This window comes from Brachyistius frenatus, unplaced genomic scaffold (genome assembly GCF_029030835.1).
Source record: "Brachyistius frenatus isolate BFR_SWC_R1_liver_20210118 unplaced genomic scaffold, ASM2903083v1 Contig_538, whole genome shotgun sequence".
NCBI classification, from domain to species: domain Eukaryota; kingdom Metazoa; phylum Chordata; class Actinopteri; family Embiotocidae; genus Brachyistius; species Brachyistius frenatus.
In genome coordinates, this window is record NW_027211137.1 from 1 (window position 1) to 16,034 (window position 16,034).

Here is a 16,034-nt window from a genome sequence, read left to right on the forward strand (position 1 = left end):
GGAGATCATTCCTGATACAGGAGATCATTCCTGATACAGGAGATCATTCCAGATACAGGAGATCATTCCTGATACAGGAGATCATTCCAGATACAGGAGATCATTCCTGATACAGGAGATCATTCCTGATACAGGAGATCATTCCTGATACAGGAGATCATTCCTGCCGACCGCAATAAGACTGTACAATAACTCACTTCTGGCAAAATCCATCACACAACAATAACACTGTTGTCTGTGTTTCTTGGTTGTTTATATATAATATATAGATATATACTGTACTGTATATACTGTGCATTTTATATTTTATATTTTTTACTGCTATTTTATTGCTTTTCTATTATTCTATTATTACCTTATTGCGTCTGTATGCTGCTGCAGCGAAAACATTTCTCCTCGGGGATTAATAAAGTAACTACCTAACCTAACCTAACCTAACCTAAAAAAAAGTTGATGCTGTGGACCAGCTGAACAGTCGTCCAGCCACCAGAGGGCGCAGTCTCCCCAGTGGGAGCAGCTCCAACTTCATTCACAGTTTCCAGCCTGTAACCTCCGTGTTCAGCTACAGATTACAGCGCAGTGCACTGAGCTGCTGCCGGGTTACACGTGGTTCATCAGACAGTGGAAGAGTTCTGCGTTAAACTCCAAACATCAGCTGCAGATCACTTTGACCCTCGTGTATAAATAGTGTAACAAATGAACCACGTGACCAGCCAGTCCAACCTCCAGAGGGTATCACAGAGCAGACTGCAATTAAAAATATTCTATGGGAAGTGGATCATGTATAATTTAATATTCCAATATACAACGTAGGTGAGAAAGTCTATGACCACCATACTGAAGGTCAGATCAGCTTTGTGCAAACAAATCAGTTTGTATCATCTAAACATCACGTGACAGAGTCCTTTTCTCAGTGTCTTTTAACTACAGACTGATGCAGCTGAGCCAGATGACAATACATGTTTACAACCCACATTAATAACAAGTGGTTTCTACGGTTCACACTGCCGGTTCACACTGCCGGTTCCCTCTGAGCTGCAGCAGAGGGAACATGTCACTGTGAGGGGCCACCGGTCAGTTCACCCCTGCAGCAGCTGATCACTGATCACCGATCACATTCATCTATCTCTGATCAGGTCGTGTGACCGTTCAGCTGCACGTGAAGCTGCAGGGTGACGACTTTTCTTTGTCACAGACACGCAGCGGCCCGCGCGCTGCGGAGTGCTTTAGTTGATATAGTAGTAATGACGTTTTCTATCAGCCCTCCGCACTGCTGTCACGGATCCGTTTGCACCGTCCTGGCTCTTTGTCATGCACACGCGTGCACAGAAAGCCCGTTAAAATCCGGTGTAACGACAGACCGGGTTTCCCTGTTAAAATGTTGCTGCCAGATTTCTCTTCATAAGACCGAGCAAACCGGCGTCCTCCCGTTAGACCGACCATTGAACGGGCTCCAACCGAGCCGTTAATGGAGTGGATGTAAACGAACACATTGTTTCTTTAGAGTTAACGTGAATCTCCATCCAGACACAGACAACAACACCACGACCAGCCAATCACATCTCTCCCTGTCTCCGCCGCGGAAATGAACGACCAATCACCTGTCTGTCTGGGTCTGCCGTGGAAACGGACAGCCAATCAGCGGTCTGTCTGGACTTCACGGAGCGCCTGTCTGACCAATGAGCGGCCGGGCTGGCTGCACCGAGGAGGTGATTGTCTGTAAGGCCCAATCAGTGGCTCAGTGCTGCCTGCCGGTGCCGGGGACTGGTGGTGAGGAGCCGCTGCAGCGCGTGAGGACCGGACCGTGAACCCGGAGACGGTACACACTGAGGCGAAAGGAGACACAGGTGAGTCCGAGGATGCGCGCGGGGCCTGGCTCCGGTCAGCGGTGTTTTGAAACGGCAGCGGCGGGATTCATGACGCGGCACGACGGCTTGTCGGTTGTTGTGTGGTTCACCAGCCGGCGGATGTGCTGATATACTGTCAGACAATAGATCGCCGTCGCTTTGCTGTTCCTTGGTGGAAGCTGACATGTTGGCGACCAGAACGCCGCCTCCAACTCTTAAATACCACGTAAAGGTCCTGATCAGAACCGTTAGTGGATCTCTAATCGGTACCGGGCTGCGTGTGTTCGGTAATAATCGAGCCGTTGACGGAGATGTTGTGGTGGCATCGTTGTTCGGAATGCCTCCAATCCGTTTCATTGTTTGATCCGGAGTCTCTGGGGGTTAACGCGGACCGGAGAAAGAGCCTCGCTCCTACCAAACCTTGCTAAAGCCTCGTTTGACGAGCAGCGGAACGAGATGCGGTGTTTGTGCGGGTTTATCGCAGCCTGTGAGCGGAGTGGCGGATTAAAAGGCGCTAGGAGGAGGCCGGGCTGCTGACGGCTCTCAGCAATTAGGAAGAAAAATTCGAAATGCATCAGCCATTTACGTGGAGACGCAACTGGCTCCATATGCACCTAAATGGCTGCCTGGCGCCTGACAGCGCTGCCAACGTTTGAGCGTACGGGCCCGGCTGAGCTCAGGCTGGGCGGCTGATTGTTTCCTGAGTGGCGGATTACCGGAGGAAGATGTCCAGATAACGGTAGACACCGAGCAGGAATCAATATTTAACGTGCACAGCTATTATTTGGAGAGGGTTTCGTGTCTCCGTGCCGCTCCGCTCCGCTGCTCCTCGGGGTTTACAGGAGTGACATGCAGATGGATCCACTAATGACTTCCATCACTGGGGTCCTATTGTGTCTCTGCGCGGAGATGGAGGCGAGCAGCGGATGTATTTAGTCCAATGTTGTTAATGTTACCTTCCGCCATTACAAAAGCTCCTTCTGGTCCTCTCACGTGCCATCTTAAATACACCGTGGTGTTGTCATTTGTAACAGAAGAGCTTTGACAATAAAACTGGAGAGCTGTTGGACAGAGCAGCTGACAGCACCTCCTCAGCAGTGGATCATCCACCCAGCTGTTGGGTCCGGTCCTGTCCTGTCCTGTCCTGTCCTGTCCTGTCCTGTCCTGTCCTGTCCTGTCCTGTCCTGTCCTGTCCTGCCGCCTCTTCAGGAAACTCTGCTCACCTCACACATCTCCATGTGAGTGTGGAGGTCCAGGAAGCCCACTGGAGATAAACACGGTCCACCTTGGACACTCAGCCTTGTGCTAGTGGGTCTGTCTGAATGAAAGGTCCCGCTGATGGAGAGTGGATGATGTTCTCACTGATGGAGCTCTTCTCCAGCAGCAACACCAACACGGCCACCCTGAGGACATCTCTTTACAGGCCCTCAGTTAGTTACTGTTTTAAAGATGTCATTTAGCTCATTGAAATAATAGTGATTATAATTCACTTTTGATTTGTTGGTCCCCTCTAACATACACAATATTGCTGTGATAATATTGATTATAAAGAATAAACTTATAGTGCACTTTCAAATAAGCACAGTACCGAAGTACCTCATATACCTCCTAGATGAACTTTGATTAAAACACTTCAAGACTCTGATGAGGAACATCCAAGACAGATAAGACATGTTGGTGTTCACATGAATGAAACAGGACGAGATCACAACATGCTTTATAGCAGAATCCTGGATGAAACACTAGAGGGCTTTTCATTTGAAATGGGGGCTTTTAATTTGAAACGGATACAGGAAGTCGTGGCATTTGACAGACATGGGGTGTCCCTTCGATCCGCCGCTCGGTGAAGAATTTCAACCCGGCTGTAAATTGTTAACGGTTCTGCTGCTTCTGAGAATTTTCAATAAGGAATTCTCATGAATCCAAACACAACATCCAAGACGATAAAGTAACAGCTCATGGGGGCATTTTATGGGTAAATAATCTCATAAATATGGTCGCCCTCCTGTACCTCTGGTTGTTACTGAGCAGCTGATCTGTGCTGTTATATGAGATCTGTGTAATGAGCTAATGGAGGCCGATATACCAGCAGGGTCCTTTAATCAGCTCCGCTCTATTTTCTACTTCTGACCAAACTATGTCCGTCACCCTGAGCTCAAACTTTCAGGAACTAAAAGCTGTGACTTTCTGCTTCGTCAGAGTGAGTCCTGTTCACTGTTCAGTTTTTTTGGGTTTTTTTTTTCTCTGTTAAAGCATAAAGCTTTATTCTATAGGAGGGACATGATATTCAAACAGGGAGAGGAAGCAGGAGAGGACTATTTTTGTTGGCGGATTAATCCACATTTGGTGCTGGAGTGTGTATTTGGGGTAACTGTGTGTGTGTGTGTGTGTGTGTGTGTGTGTGTGTGTGTGTGTGTGTGTGTGTGTGTGTGTGTGTGTGTGTGTGTGTGTGTGTGTGTGTGTGTGTGTGTGTGTGTGTGTGGGGAGACTGATTCACAGTTAGTGTAAACCTGCTGTTGTCTCACCCCCTTCAGCTGCATGTTACGGTTTTCAAAATCTCCATTGCAGCAGGAAACAACAAGTACTTGGATCATGCAGTAAGGCAGGCCTGCTCGGCCCATTTAGGTTTTTAGTAAGGAGTTCGGTCCTGTTCACACCTGGTCTGGTCTCAAGTGGAGCGCTAAAGGTTCAGGTGTGATCTGATCTGCTCAGACCACATCCGGAGGTGGACACAACACAAGTTGCTTCAAGGCCCTTAAAGTGGTGAAGTCCTGATAACAGAACCTCCAACATTACAGAGGAAACCAACATGTGAGCATCAGCTGCAATGAAAGCTGTTGAGTTCGTGTCATTTTATTTTGACCAACGATGAAGCCTCATTATTCTATATTTAACTAACAGACTGTGTGTTACTTTTATGAATCAGAAAGTTTTTGTAACTTTGAGAAAAGAGTAAAAAAAGAAAAAGGATGAGAACTAAAATATTTCCAGCTATTTCAGTGATATGCAATATGCTTTTTATCATAGATAGTGATTACATATCAATCTTTCTCACTTTTTTTTTTTTTCTTGAATTGATATTTTTGCCACCAAAAAAAATACTTTGCCATTTTTGAGGAAAACATTGTAAAATCGTTAAATCCTTTTTGATCACAACAATGACAAGAAAAAAACCCTGGAGGGACTGTACGGTGTGTTCATGGTCAGGAAGGAATATATCAGGAGACTATAGACCGTGAAGGTTGATGGCATAGAAGAATAACATATATCAGGCTTTAATACACACACAATACTGAACTATTAGGAGACGTTGATTGTTGGTGGTTTGGGATCGGAGTCGTCATCGTGGGAGTTGTTGGCAAGATTTTATTTAGACTGAGAATCATGAGCTTGAATTTCTAATATTTAGAAGTGAATAAACAACAATCACAGGTAAAGTTAGTATTATTATATGCAAGAGTTAGATAACTCAAATCTCCTCTGCACTGTGACTGTCGGTGTGGTTTGATTAGATTTGACTGGCGAGCTAACAACTCCATTGTAATCCCATTTTGTTCTGTAAATCATAAACAACAATCATCTTTTCCATCTGAACAACAGAATGTTTCATATGAAGTTTTATATGAAACAACAAAGATAAATGAGTTATTCAAAACAATCTTCATGTACAAACATGACATCATGAGTGAGGAGTACTTCAGACATCTAATGTCAGGGTGAAACATGAACTCCTGTCACGCCTGATGTGAAGGAGATTGTGAAGCGAACTGAAAATGAGAGCTTATTTCATGTCATTTTTCTGACATGGCGCTCTCGTGGTCTCACTGTGTCCCGACCAAACCTAGAGAGCAGCCGAGGCTTCAGGTAAAACAGTCCAACATGTCGGGTAATCAGCTGGTCTGAGGCTCAGGGAGAGGAAACACAGAGAGCAGTGCAGACTGGTGGCCCGAGGATGAGGCTGGTGGGGGATCAGTTTCACCTGAATACCTTACAGGGAGGCTGTGGCTCAGACGGTAGAGTGGGTTGAACACTAATCAGAAGGTTGGTGGTTCGATCCCCAGCTCCTCCTGTCCACATGCCCAAGTGTCCTTGAGCAAGACACCGAACCCTAAGTTGCTCCCGATGGTGAACCATCGCTGTGTGAATGTTCTCCTGATGGCAGCGCCCTGCATGGTGATCTGTCTCATTATTGTGTGAATGGGAAAACCATGTTAAAGCGCTTTGAGACCAAAAGGGGATAAAGCGCCATACAAGTACAGACCATTTACCATTACACAGGTGTGTACCAGGCACCTGTGAACATAATGCATCTGTCTTATGCTGTAAATATGAGCGTTATGAACACAATTTGTAAAATCTGTCTTTTTCTGCTAAAATGTCACATGATGTCATTCGTTTTTTGGTTGTTGTGTCTTTATGCTGTTTCTCTCTCTGCCCTCCCCTCACCCCGACCTGTCAATCATCTCTCAGTCTACTTCTGTTGGAGGCTTCTTCCTGGTAAAATGCCGTTTGTTCTTCCAGCCGTGGCTCATGAGGGAGTTGTTGGATTGTTTGGTTTCTCTCTTGTGATGTTGGGAGGTCTCGACCTGACTGTGTTCAATGGGATCTGGCACTAAACATATAAAAATATATCTGCTGGACATCCCGTTAAGGCACCACGAAGTGCTCGTCAGATCATCCTTTCTAACATCAGACTGATCTGCTCTCCATGCCGGATTATCCAGGTGTGGAGCTGTGAAAGGGTTTTTATTCTTCGCACAACTACTCATGTGAACAACCACTTACCACCCAGTGGATGACTTTGGGGTTTGAGGGGTGGGGGGGCTGTTCGGATGATTTCTGGTGTTCAGTAACTAACACATTCAGAAGAGAGGTGAAGGATACAATTCATATGTGGACCATTACAGATGCCTTCATTTAGTAACAAATGGCTTTTGACATGTTTGTGGCTGATAGATGCTGCAGTGGGACTACTGAGTGCATGAGCTCCCCCAAAATCTAAAATGAAATGAATTAATATTCAAGTTACGGAGGAACATTTCAAGCAAAAATACTATTTGATACTCGCTCTCCTTGGACAGAGCTGATGAGCAGCTCGTCTTTGTCTTCATCTTTGACATGAGGGTTGTTGTTTGCGCCACACGTCCAACATCAAACTCACTTCGTCTGGCCGTCGATTATTGATTAGTGGATGCACCATCTGTTCAGTGCTTGGCTGTTCTAGATTTGAAGCTCGCTCCACCTGCAGAGTTTGACTCCACCTCTTCATTTATTTTTTTAAGGACTTCCTCAGAACTTTTGGGACGGCTGCAGTCGTCTTTGTGTGTTTCTGCTCGCAAAGATCTGGAGTAGAAACGTCTTCTTCTTCTCATGTTGTTTAATGAGAGCTTTCAGGTGCATTACCACAACCCTGGAGGGAGGGGGGGGGGTTACACGTTACAACCAGGTGCCGGTGGAAACAGGAAATCAGGAAAAAATGACAGTCACACATGCCGTTTAATTTTTTTTTTTATATTTGAATGACTTTTCTGTGAATTGTATATGCTTCCAAAAACAAAACATGTCTGTTCCATCATTCAATCAGTTGCATCATCTTTCTGTATTTGGATGCGTATCATGAAGTCAGGGGAACCTGGATGAGACTTCCAGACTAGATTACAGGTCTGAGAGTCGAGGGTTTGTATTTGTGGACGCAGCAGCGTGATGTTTGGAGGTGGAACCTGTCTGACAACCTGCAGAGACGGAGTCTGTCTGCATCACCATGTGTTGGAGAAGAAAGAGATCTGTACCATCATCTCGGAGATCATTCAGTGGTGGTTGTGGATGAAACGTGTAACCCGGCCCGACCTGATCTCTGAGATGTGGATGAATGTGTGTGAATGAGTGCAGCAGGCAGCGCTGTGTGCTGGCTGGAGTACAATGAAAGGAGGTGAGGAAATGTTTGCTCTTCCTTTCGTCTCCGAGTCAGATGAAGAAATGGCCCAGCAGTCGTCAGCGGTGCAGCTGTGACTAATCGGGCGGGTGAATAAGCAGCGTGCACATCGGTGCTGCATTGCTGTGCTGCATTTAGCCAGGTGCTGCACAAGGTCACCGCAGTCAACTTCTCCGAGTGCAGTCCTGCTCACACACCGGAGGGCGAGCAGGATCTGGGACTCCACATGAAATGTGGGAGATATACGCCTTATTATTTCATTTAGATGCTGAATGGATGATGTGCACTCGTACTACAAATACAACGGGGTAGCAGAGTGTGCAGCAGTCGGTCATAGTGGCTCCAAAATAGATGCTAGATCTCTTATTTGAGGGGAGGAAAATTAATGTTGTTAATTTAGAAATAATGAAATGATCTCATATTGTTAAAAACAAAACAGTATATTCCACAGTATGTGATGCAATAATAACTGTCTATGTGTAACCTTTGGCAATAAGGAGATGAAAAGGCTTTAATACTAAGGCCTCTCTAGACCACAACAAGGTATAAAACAAAATCTGTCAAAATTAGAAAATTCAGAAAAATACAATTAAAAAAAATAGAGAATAAAGGCCAGCAGGCAGTTAGTTACAGCCAGCATACTGAAATAAAAATGTGTTTTAAAAGAAGACAGAGATTTAGTGGCTCTCACGTCCTCAGGCAGGTTGCTCCAGAGACTCAAACCCCCGACAACAAAACCATGGTCACCTCTCGGGCTCCTGAAAATATGGATGCTCTTTAATGTAGCTGCTGCCCGCCCTTTAAGTGCTTTAAAAGTAATCAATAACATTTTAAAAAACAATTCTGAAACACACTGGAAGTCAGTGGATCAAAATCCTGGTCAGCAGCATCATTTTGGACAGCCAGGGGACGGGGATGAGTTTTTTCTGAGACCTCTGCTGTCATACTTGTGCTGCTTTATTCATACTAAACACGTGTTTTCACAGAGTCAAAGATCAAAGTGCTGAATGTCTGGGAAGATTCATCATCTCTTTGAATGTTTCTTTTTTATTTGACAGTCCTGTTATAAACCATCAATTTGTCAAATTCAAGGCTGCAAAAAATTATTACTGAGTATTATTTAATATGCTGATTATTTCCATGTTTAAATGATTTGGCTGTAAAATGTTAGAAAGCAGTGAAAAATGTCTGTCAGTTTTTTAGAGCTCCAAATATCCTGATGTCAAGTTTCATCCAAAAGTCTGAAGTGATTCAGTTTTCAGTGAAATCCCTCAAACTCTCAATGTGCTTGATAAATGACAGCCGTCGCTCTTGAACTTCGAAATTCTAGTTGGGAAACAGTGTCAGCGCAGGTCCATCTAGGAGCAGTCCTGAATGAGCTGCAATAGCAAAGGAGGAGTTTACTGGTCTCATCTTGAGGGTTATTGTAGAAAGGAGTTACAAGTTATTTTTTTTGCCTTCTAGACTAATCTGCACTCGAAACCTTTTAAATGGTACAGAGACTCAGTATTTATATGGCTCAGGTGGGATAACAGTCTCTTGTATGCTAATAATCCAGCTGCAGCTGTCTGCTGACCACCAACAGTTTGTGGGACAGTGAACAGTGAATAACCATACTCAAATAAAAATACTCTTACTTGGTAAAAGTAAATACTTAAATTAACCTTATAATAACCACTTAAGTCAGAGGACAAAGGTCTCTAATATTACATGTTTCCCATGTTTTATTTTGCAGTTTTGATATGGATAAGAAGATGTTTGATGGTTTAAAGTTCCAGCCTGAGTCACTGCCTGGTAACCACCAGGCAGTGACTCAGGCTGGAACTTCGCCTCCGCCAACCGGTTGCAGTTGACATCCATGTTTGTCCGGATATATGTTGCGAAGTCTTTGAAGGAATCCTCGTGTTCATATGCTTGGTCAGTACGACTGATTCTGATAGAACACAAAGTTGTTGCCAAGACAACAGACAATGCTTCAAATATGGAGGTTGCTGCAAAGAAGCTCCAGATTGTAAAACGTAGACATTTCATACACGTGTTCAACCCGACAGATCCGAAGATCCATACAGTCAGCCCAGTTTGTTGGTGGACACCGAGGTTAGTGTCACACATTCAGGATCTGTTCCTGATCTTCGGCATCACATTCACCAGACTGGGACAGACGTGAGGTCACACTGACCTTGACCCACCAAAATCTCATCAGTTCATCGATGAGTTCAAGTGAATGTTCGCGCCACATTTATAGAAATTACCTCAAGACATTCCTGAGATGTTGCGTTCACAAGAATTGGAGGAAGTCACTGTTACTTTCACCTTTGACCCCCAAAATCGAATCCATTCGTTCTGGGACCAAATGAACGTTTGTACCAAATTTAAAGAACTTCGATGAAGGCGTTCTTGAAAAATCACATTCACAAAAGTACTGAGGCAGACGGACAACCTGGAAACATGATACGTGCGTCTGTGTTGAGCACAGAGGCACAAACACCGTCAGATCTAGTTTACATCTCCGCTCATCAGAGTCTCTGTTGAGCTCCATAACAACTGTTTTGTGCCTGTGTCTTTGAGGCAAATTGATATCAGTGACCGCCTCTTCTGATTGGCTGTCTCTTCTTTGTATGATGCACGCCAAACCAAACAGCAGGTTTTGTTGGTTTTATAGTTTGCCAGCTCCATGATGGAAGGACTGCTCTGAGTTTTGTTCCTTGTGATAGGTTGAACAGTGAACTGGGTTGAGGGCAGACGTGTGACATCACAAACTTACAGAATGTGGACTGAGCATTTTGACACTTTCACAGTATTTATATAGCACATAGACGTTCACATTTACAGGGCTGGCCTGGCGATGGTGGTCCAGTCAAAAACCTTCACAGCAGCGAGCTAGCGTGGGGCTTTTATTGTGAAGCAGGAAATGCTACGTATTTGCATGCTAGTAAAAACAGGTAGTTTAACATAACTAATAATTTGGATGTAGTCTTTCAGCGTACCTGCTACCAGTGGTAAGTAACTGTAGGCTCGAAGTCATTTATAATCACAGTTGTCTTATATTTGGGCGATATGTGACCTTTATAAAAAAAAAAGAAAAAAAAAAAGGTTCTGGTAGGTTGTAATCTTTACTTGCTCACAGTGATTCTGAATAATATTTTATTTTAAGGCACAAATGTGAGTGAAATACTCTGAATGGAAACCTCTGAAATGTGGCCAGTTTCAAATAATGACTTAAACCAACAAGTTCAGGGACACGCCCACCTCATTCAGGGACACGCCCACTTCGTGCAGGCGCACGCCCACCTTGTACAGGGACACGCCCACATGTCTGCCTGGCATTGTGTTACTGCCCCTTGCAGGCATCTGGAAGTCAGCCTGTCTGAATCATTCAAACTTCCTCTGCTGGAGTTCCAGAATAAAATAAGAAACCTTGAAATGATCCGGATGGGTTCTGTTTATACTTTTCTTCTTCTATGTGGATGTGACAGGTGGAAACGCTGCTAACCCCGGAATGAACCTGTGGCGCTATTTGAAAGCCAAACTGACAAAAATAAGTCACGAATGCTTTTGTCTCACTCAAAGCTCCCGCTGCAGCCTCGGCTGTTATTTCTGAGAACAGCGAGGAGTCGGCTGCAGTCTGGTACCAGAGACCAACAGCCTCCGTCTACTACCTACAGGAAGGCACACAGCCATGGATAAGAGCAGCTTACGTTTACAATGATATTTCTTCAATATTCATTGTTCAGTCCCAAATCTACGTTGCCTAAAAATAGCTCCAGTAACATCTGCTCCCTATGTAAACAGTCACCGGCACCCAGCAGTGATTGGGCCTGAAATACCCAGAATGCAGTGTGACGTTGGGGTGTTTACATGCTGTGTATGTGGCTGATTGTCTGTGCTGTGTATTGATCCTCCTCCTGGCTGCCACATTCAGCCCCATTTTAAGATGTCCGTGCCTCCGACTAAACGCTCCCACTGCTTTCTTCTCCTGGCGCTGGCTGCTGAAACAGAGCATGCCCCACCCTGTGGTCTGAAGTTCTGCACTCAGTCTTTTCTTGTCAAAGTGCCAGCTCTTAAAGAAGAGATTTTCCTGTTTCTGCTGTGAAAACACCCGGGCTGCCCCCCTCCACCCTCCCCCCACTCGGCTCTGTCTCTGGTTGTCTTACTGTGTGACGTCTTGACCACTAACGGCTACACATTAAGAGATAATTCCATACCCTGAGGTTACAAACCGGCTCAGACTGGCTCAATGCATTTCGGCTGCACTCGGTTCCCCCAGCAAAAATAAATAAACACACACACACACACACACACACACACACACACACACACACACACACACACACACACACACACACACAGAAGAAAAAAAAAAGATGTCTCGTGCCTTTTTTAAAGGAACATGAAACTAATTTGTAATAGTAGTACCACAACATGAGGCACATCTCTGACAGTTTTGTAAACATCAAACTTCAGAGCATCGTCACAGCAACACAATGGTTTGATTCTGGATATCAGTCTAGTTGTTTTTTTTTTGCCTCTGCTGCCTTATTGTATGTTCAATATGCACACACACTTTGATATATATACTCGGCAGCCAGTTAAAATAAGTCGCAACCAACCATCAGTGACTCACCTGTTGGTTCGTGAACATTATGAAACCTCCAGTTCAGATTCTGTCCATCACAATCTGGCTAGTTCAGAGCGGTTTGGAGCAGGAAGTGACCATATTTGGACAAGCTGGGGGAGGGGCCAGCAGAAATAGCTCATGGAAACAATGTATTGATTTTGTATTTGATGAGAGAAGCTGAATGGGAGTCTATGGAGCCGGCAGCTTTTTGGAGCCGACCTCTAGTGGCACTCGGTGGTATTGCAGCTTCAGACACTTCTGCATCGACCTCATTTTTCAGAGCTGGAAGCTACGAACACTTTTATATCCAGTCTGTGGTTAAATCTAATCTTTTTTTAAACCAGGTGGTTCAGTTGTTCAGTCCACTCGGGATAAATTCAATAATGAAACCCTCTACAGTAAGATAGTGGTGTTGACTTTACTCCAGTCTTAAAGTGATCCTGACAGAACAACTGTCTTCAGTATGAGACTGGACTTTATACTGAAACATGTTTTTTGTACGTAGTCTACCATCAATAATATACAGTGAACAGGCAGACAGTCAGGCTCTCCCATTATTCAAATCGTCAGCTGAGAAACTCCCAGGTTGTCATTGATCACTGCAGTCCAACTTCCTGTCCTGCACTCTCATTTGGTGAATATATAGGTAAAACCACTTGGTGGGACCGGGCCTCAGGTAGTGGCAGCGGTGGCGAAGTGTCAACCGGATTCGGTTCGTGCTGATTGGTTAAAATGAACCTGAGGTCTTACCGCAGTAGGATGGATCGATTCCCTGTAAACCATAAACAGACCAGATACTCACAGTGAATTTGGGTCCAGCTGCACCGGACTACTGTGGAACCAGAATCTGAACATTTTTGGTCGTATCTGTTTTTCCACCTTCAGTGTCAGAGCTCAGATTCTCCTGCTTTTGTTCCCAGATATTTTTTTCACATGCACTACATTTCATTTACACGCAGTGAAGTGTTGCTGTGAGCTCAGCATTGCCGGGTGATCAACAATGTAGAGTTTGATCAAAAAAGGATCCATGTTGATCAGGATCTCCTGCAGAACCGATCCAAGCCCGACCAGCTCGGGACATTTCTGCTGATGATTCGCTGAATTACAGATCAGTCGCTCACTCAGGGGGATTTGATCAAATTATTTTTTTGTATTTACAATATAGAAATTGATGAGGAGTGGATTGGATGTGGTTAGTATGTTGCACCACCTGAGGAGGCGGTGATCACAGTCTGAGGCAGACTGGTTAACAGCAGTGTGTGTGTGTGTGTGTGTGTGTGTGTGTGTGTGTGTGTGTGTGTGTGTGTGTGTGTGTGTGTGTGTGTGTGTGTGTGTGTGTGTGTGTGTGTGTGTGTGTGGACTGTTTCGGTATGAGATGGATCCTCACCACTCGTTCTTCCTCTCACTTCCTGTGCTCCTCTCTTTGTCTCTGAATGCACCCCCCCTCCCTCCTTTGCCCCCACTGCTACCCCCTCCTCTCCCATCAGTAGCCTCCACCCTCACACGCATATGTACACCCCCACCCCTCAGGCGACAGCAGAGCAGGAATTGATTAGTGGTATGGCTTAAAAATAGACGACTGGTTGTCATAGCAACGCCCAGAATGAACTGTTGTCTAGTTTAATAAAGAGCAGCATTATGCCGTGTGTATCCGCAGACAGCAGATGGAGGTGTGTGTGATTATCACACCGGGGTCCTGCTGGATCCGACTTGTGTACAAAGTCAACACTCGGACCGGCCAACAACAAAACACCGGCAGCATCTCCTGCTTCGCTCTCATTGGCTCTCCATCTGCATCCCACAACCATCAACTCCTTAGCTGCTCCACACAACCAATTACATCTCTGTTGCTATGGGCTGCGTTCTGATTTGCCTCATTAGTGTCAAAAACTAGCCATATGCAAATTATGGTCATATTCCCAGCAGCCCCGTCATCATCATCTTTTACAGCCAGAGAACCACAGTGTGTGTGTGTGTGTGTGTGTGTGTGTGTGTGTGTGTGTGTGTGTGTGTGTGTGTGTGTGTGTGTGTGTGTGTGTGTGTGTGTGTGTGCGTGCGTGCGTGCGTGCGTGCGTGTGTATATATATGTGTATGTGTATCTGTGTGTCTGTATGTATGTATGTGTGTGTGTTGTTAAGATGTTGTTGGTGTGTGTCAGCTGGACCAGTGAGTTCAGCGGCTGCCTCCTGATGACTCCTGTTGTTCTCTGAACATCTCTCCATCTCTTGTCGCTGCCTCCACCTTCCTGTAGGACTGTTGGTGTGATGAGCAACAAGGTGTTTCAGCACACAGCAGCGTCAGTCAGTCAGTCAGTCAGTCAGTCAGACCATCGCTGAACCAGAAGTACATGTGCTCCCAGTGGTCCGTGTTTTGATGCCATCAGTCTGCTGGCTGTAAGCGTTACCAGGATATCAACAATAATACTTGATGCAGTTTCAGTGGAGTTTATTCTTTTTATTCACCAGGTCTGAGCGAGCTGCTTACACCAGGCAGACCTCCACACTAACTGTCTACTGCTGTGTGCTTTTCACTTTTCCATTTAGCTTCAGACTGTATATAAAAGTGGACGTAGCTTCCGGGTCTGAAAAATGAGTTCGATGCTGAAATGTGTCTCATCAAATCCAAAGTGAATAAAATGTGTCCATCAGTTATCTCGGTGTTGTTAGCTAAAGTCACTCCTTCTTCTTAGTTTTCTGGAGGTCCATCTGAAAATAATCCCTCATTCATTAGAAAAGAAGATTCAAGAAGACCTGTTTTTGGGAACGTGTCTGTTTGATTGACAGGCCTGTGGTGCAGTCAGGTTATAGCTATCGTGGGCGGAACATAGTATCGTCAGGTATCCAATCAGATCAGTTAGAACCAGCGCTGGCTCCGCCCCCTGCTCGTCCAAATATGGTCACTTCCTGCTCCAAACTGCTCCCAACCAGCAAGATGGTGACAGAATCTGAACTGGAGGCTTCATAACGTTCACAAACCAACGATGACATCACTGATGGATGATGACATCACTGATGGATGATGACATTATTGCTGGTTGATACTTGTCTGCAGCTCAATTGTGTCACTACGGTGCTTCACTTCAAGGACTGCACAGTTCCTTCTTATTGCAACATGTGGATCATAATATACATGCAGAGCTCCATTCACAGTTTATACTGGTCACCTGCTTCTATGCTGATCAGCACAACAACAAAGTCATTCTGTCATAAACCAGAGCCTCATGTAAATAAAACATTCACACTACATTGAATCACACTAGGATAGGGATGTTCAGGATGATAGTTTTTTCACTACTTTATTTTCAATGTGATGAAAAAAATTCATACCTTGATATTGTGAATATTCTAACTTGCTGATGTGATGACGACACACAGCGTGTGTGAACTAAAAGCAGCTTGTCAGTGGAGGAGTTCATTCAAAAAGAGGAACAACTGCAGTAGAGTCAACGGTCAGATGTAGAACAAACCACTGCAACATATTTTAATAAATACCTGAAAGAAAACGGTTACATATCTGCTGACATCTAAAACTTTAACCCTTATTGTGTTGCAACTGTATGTTCTTGAAATTGATATTATATTTGTCATAGTATATTGATAATGATGTTCAGTCACCAAAGATGTAATCTAGAAAGTCC

General features: G+C 44.8%; 1 protein-coding gene across 1 annotated transcript in view; it reads left to right on the forward strand.

Annotated features, from left to right (window-relative positions):
• The first annotated feature begins 1,754 nt into the window (after positions 1-1,754).
• gatad2b (GATA zinc finger domain containing 2B) overlaps positions 1,755-16,034 on the forward strand; it is a 46,178-nt gene continuing 31,898 nt past the window's right edge. Inside the window, exon 1 of the mRNA XM_069688183.1 lies at positions 1,755-1,847. The gene's annotated coding sequence lies outside the window, so the exon portion shown is untranslated. The remainder of the gene's footprint in view (positions 1,848-16,034) is intronic.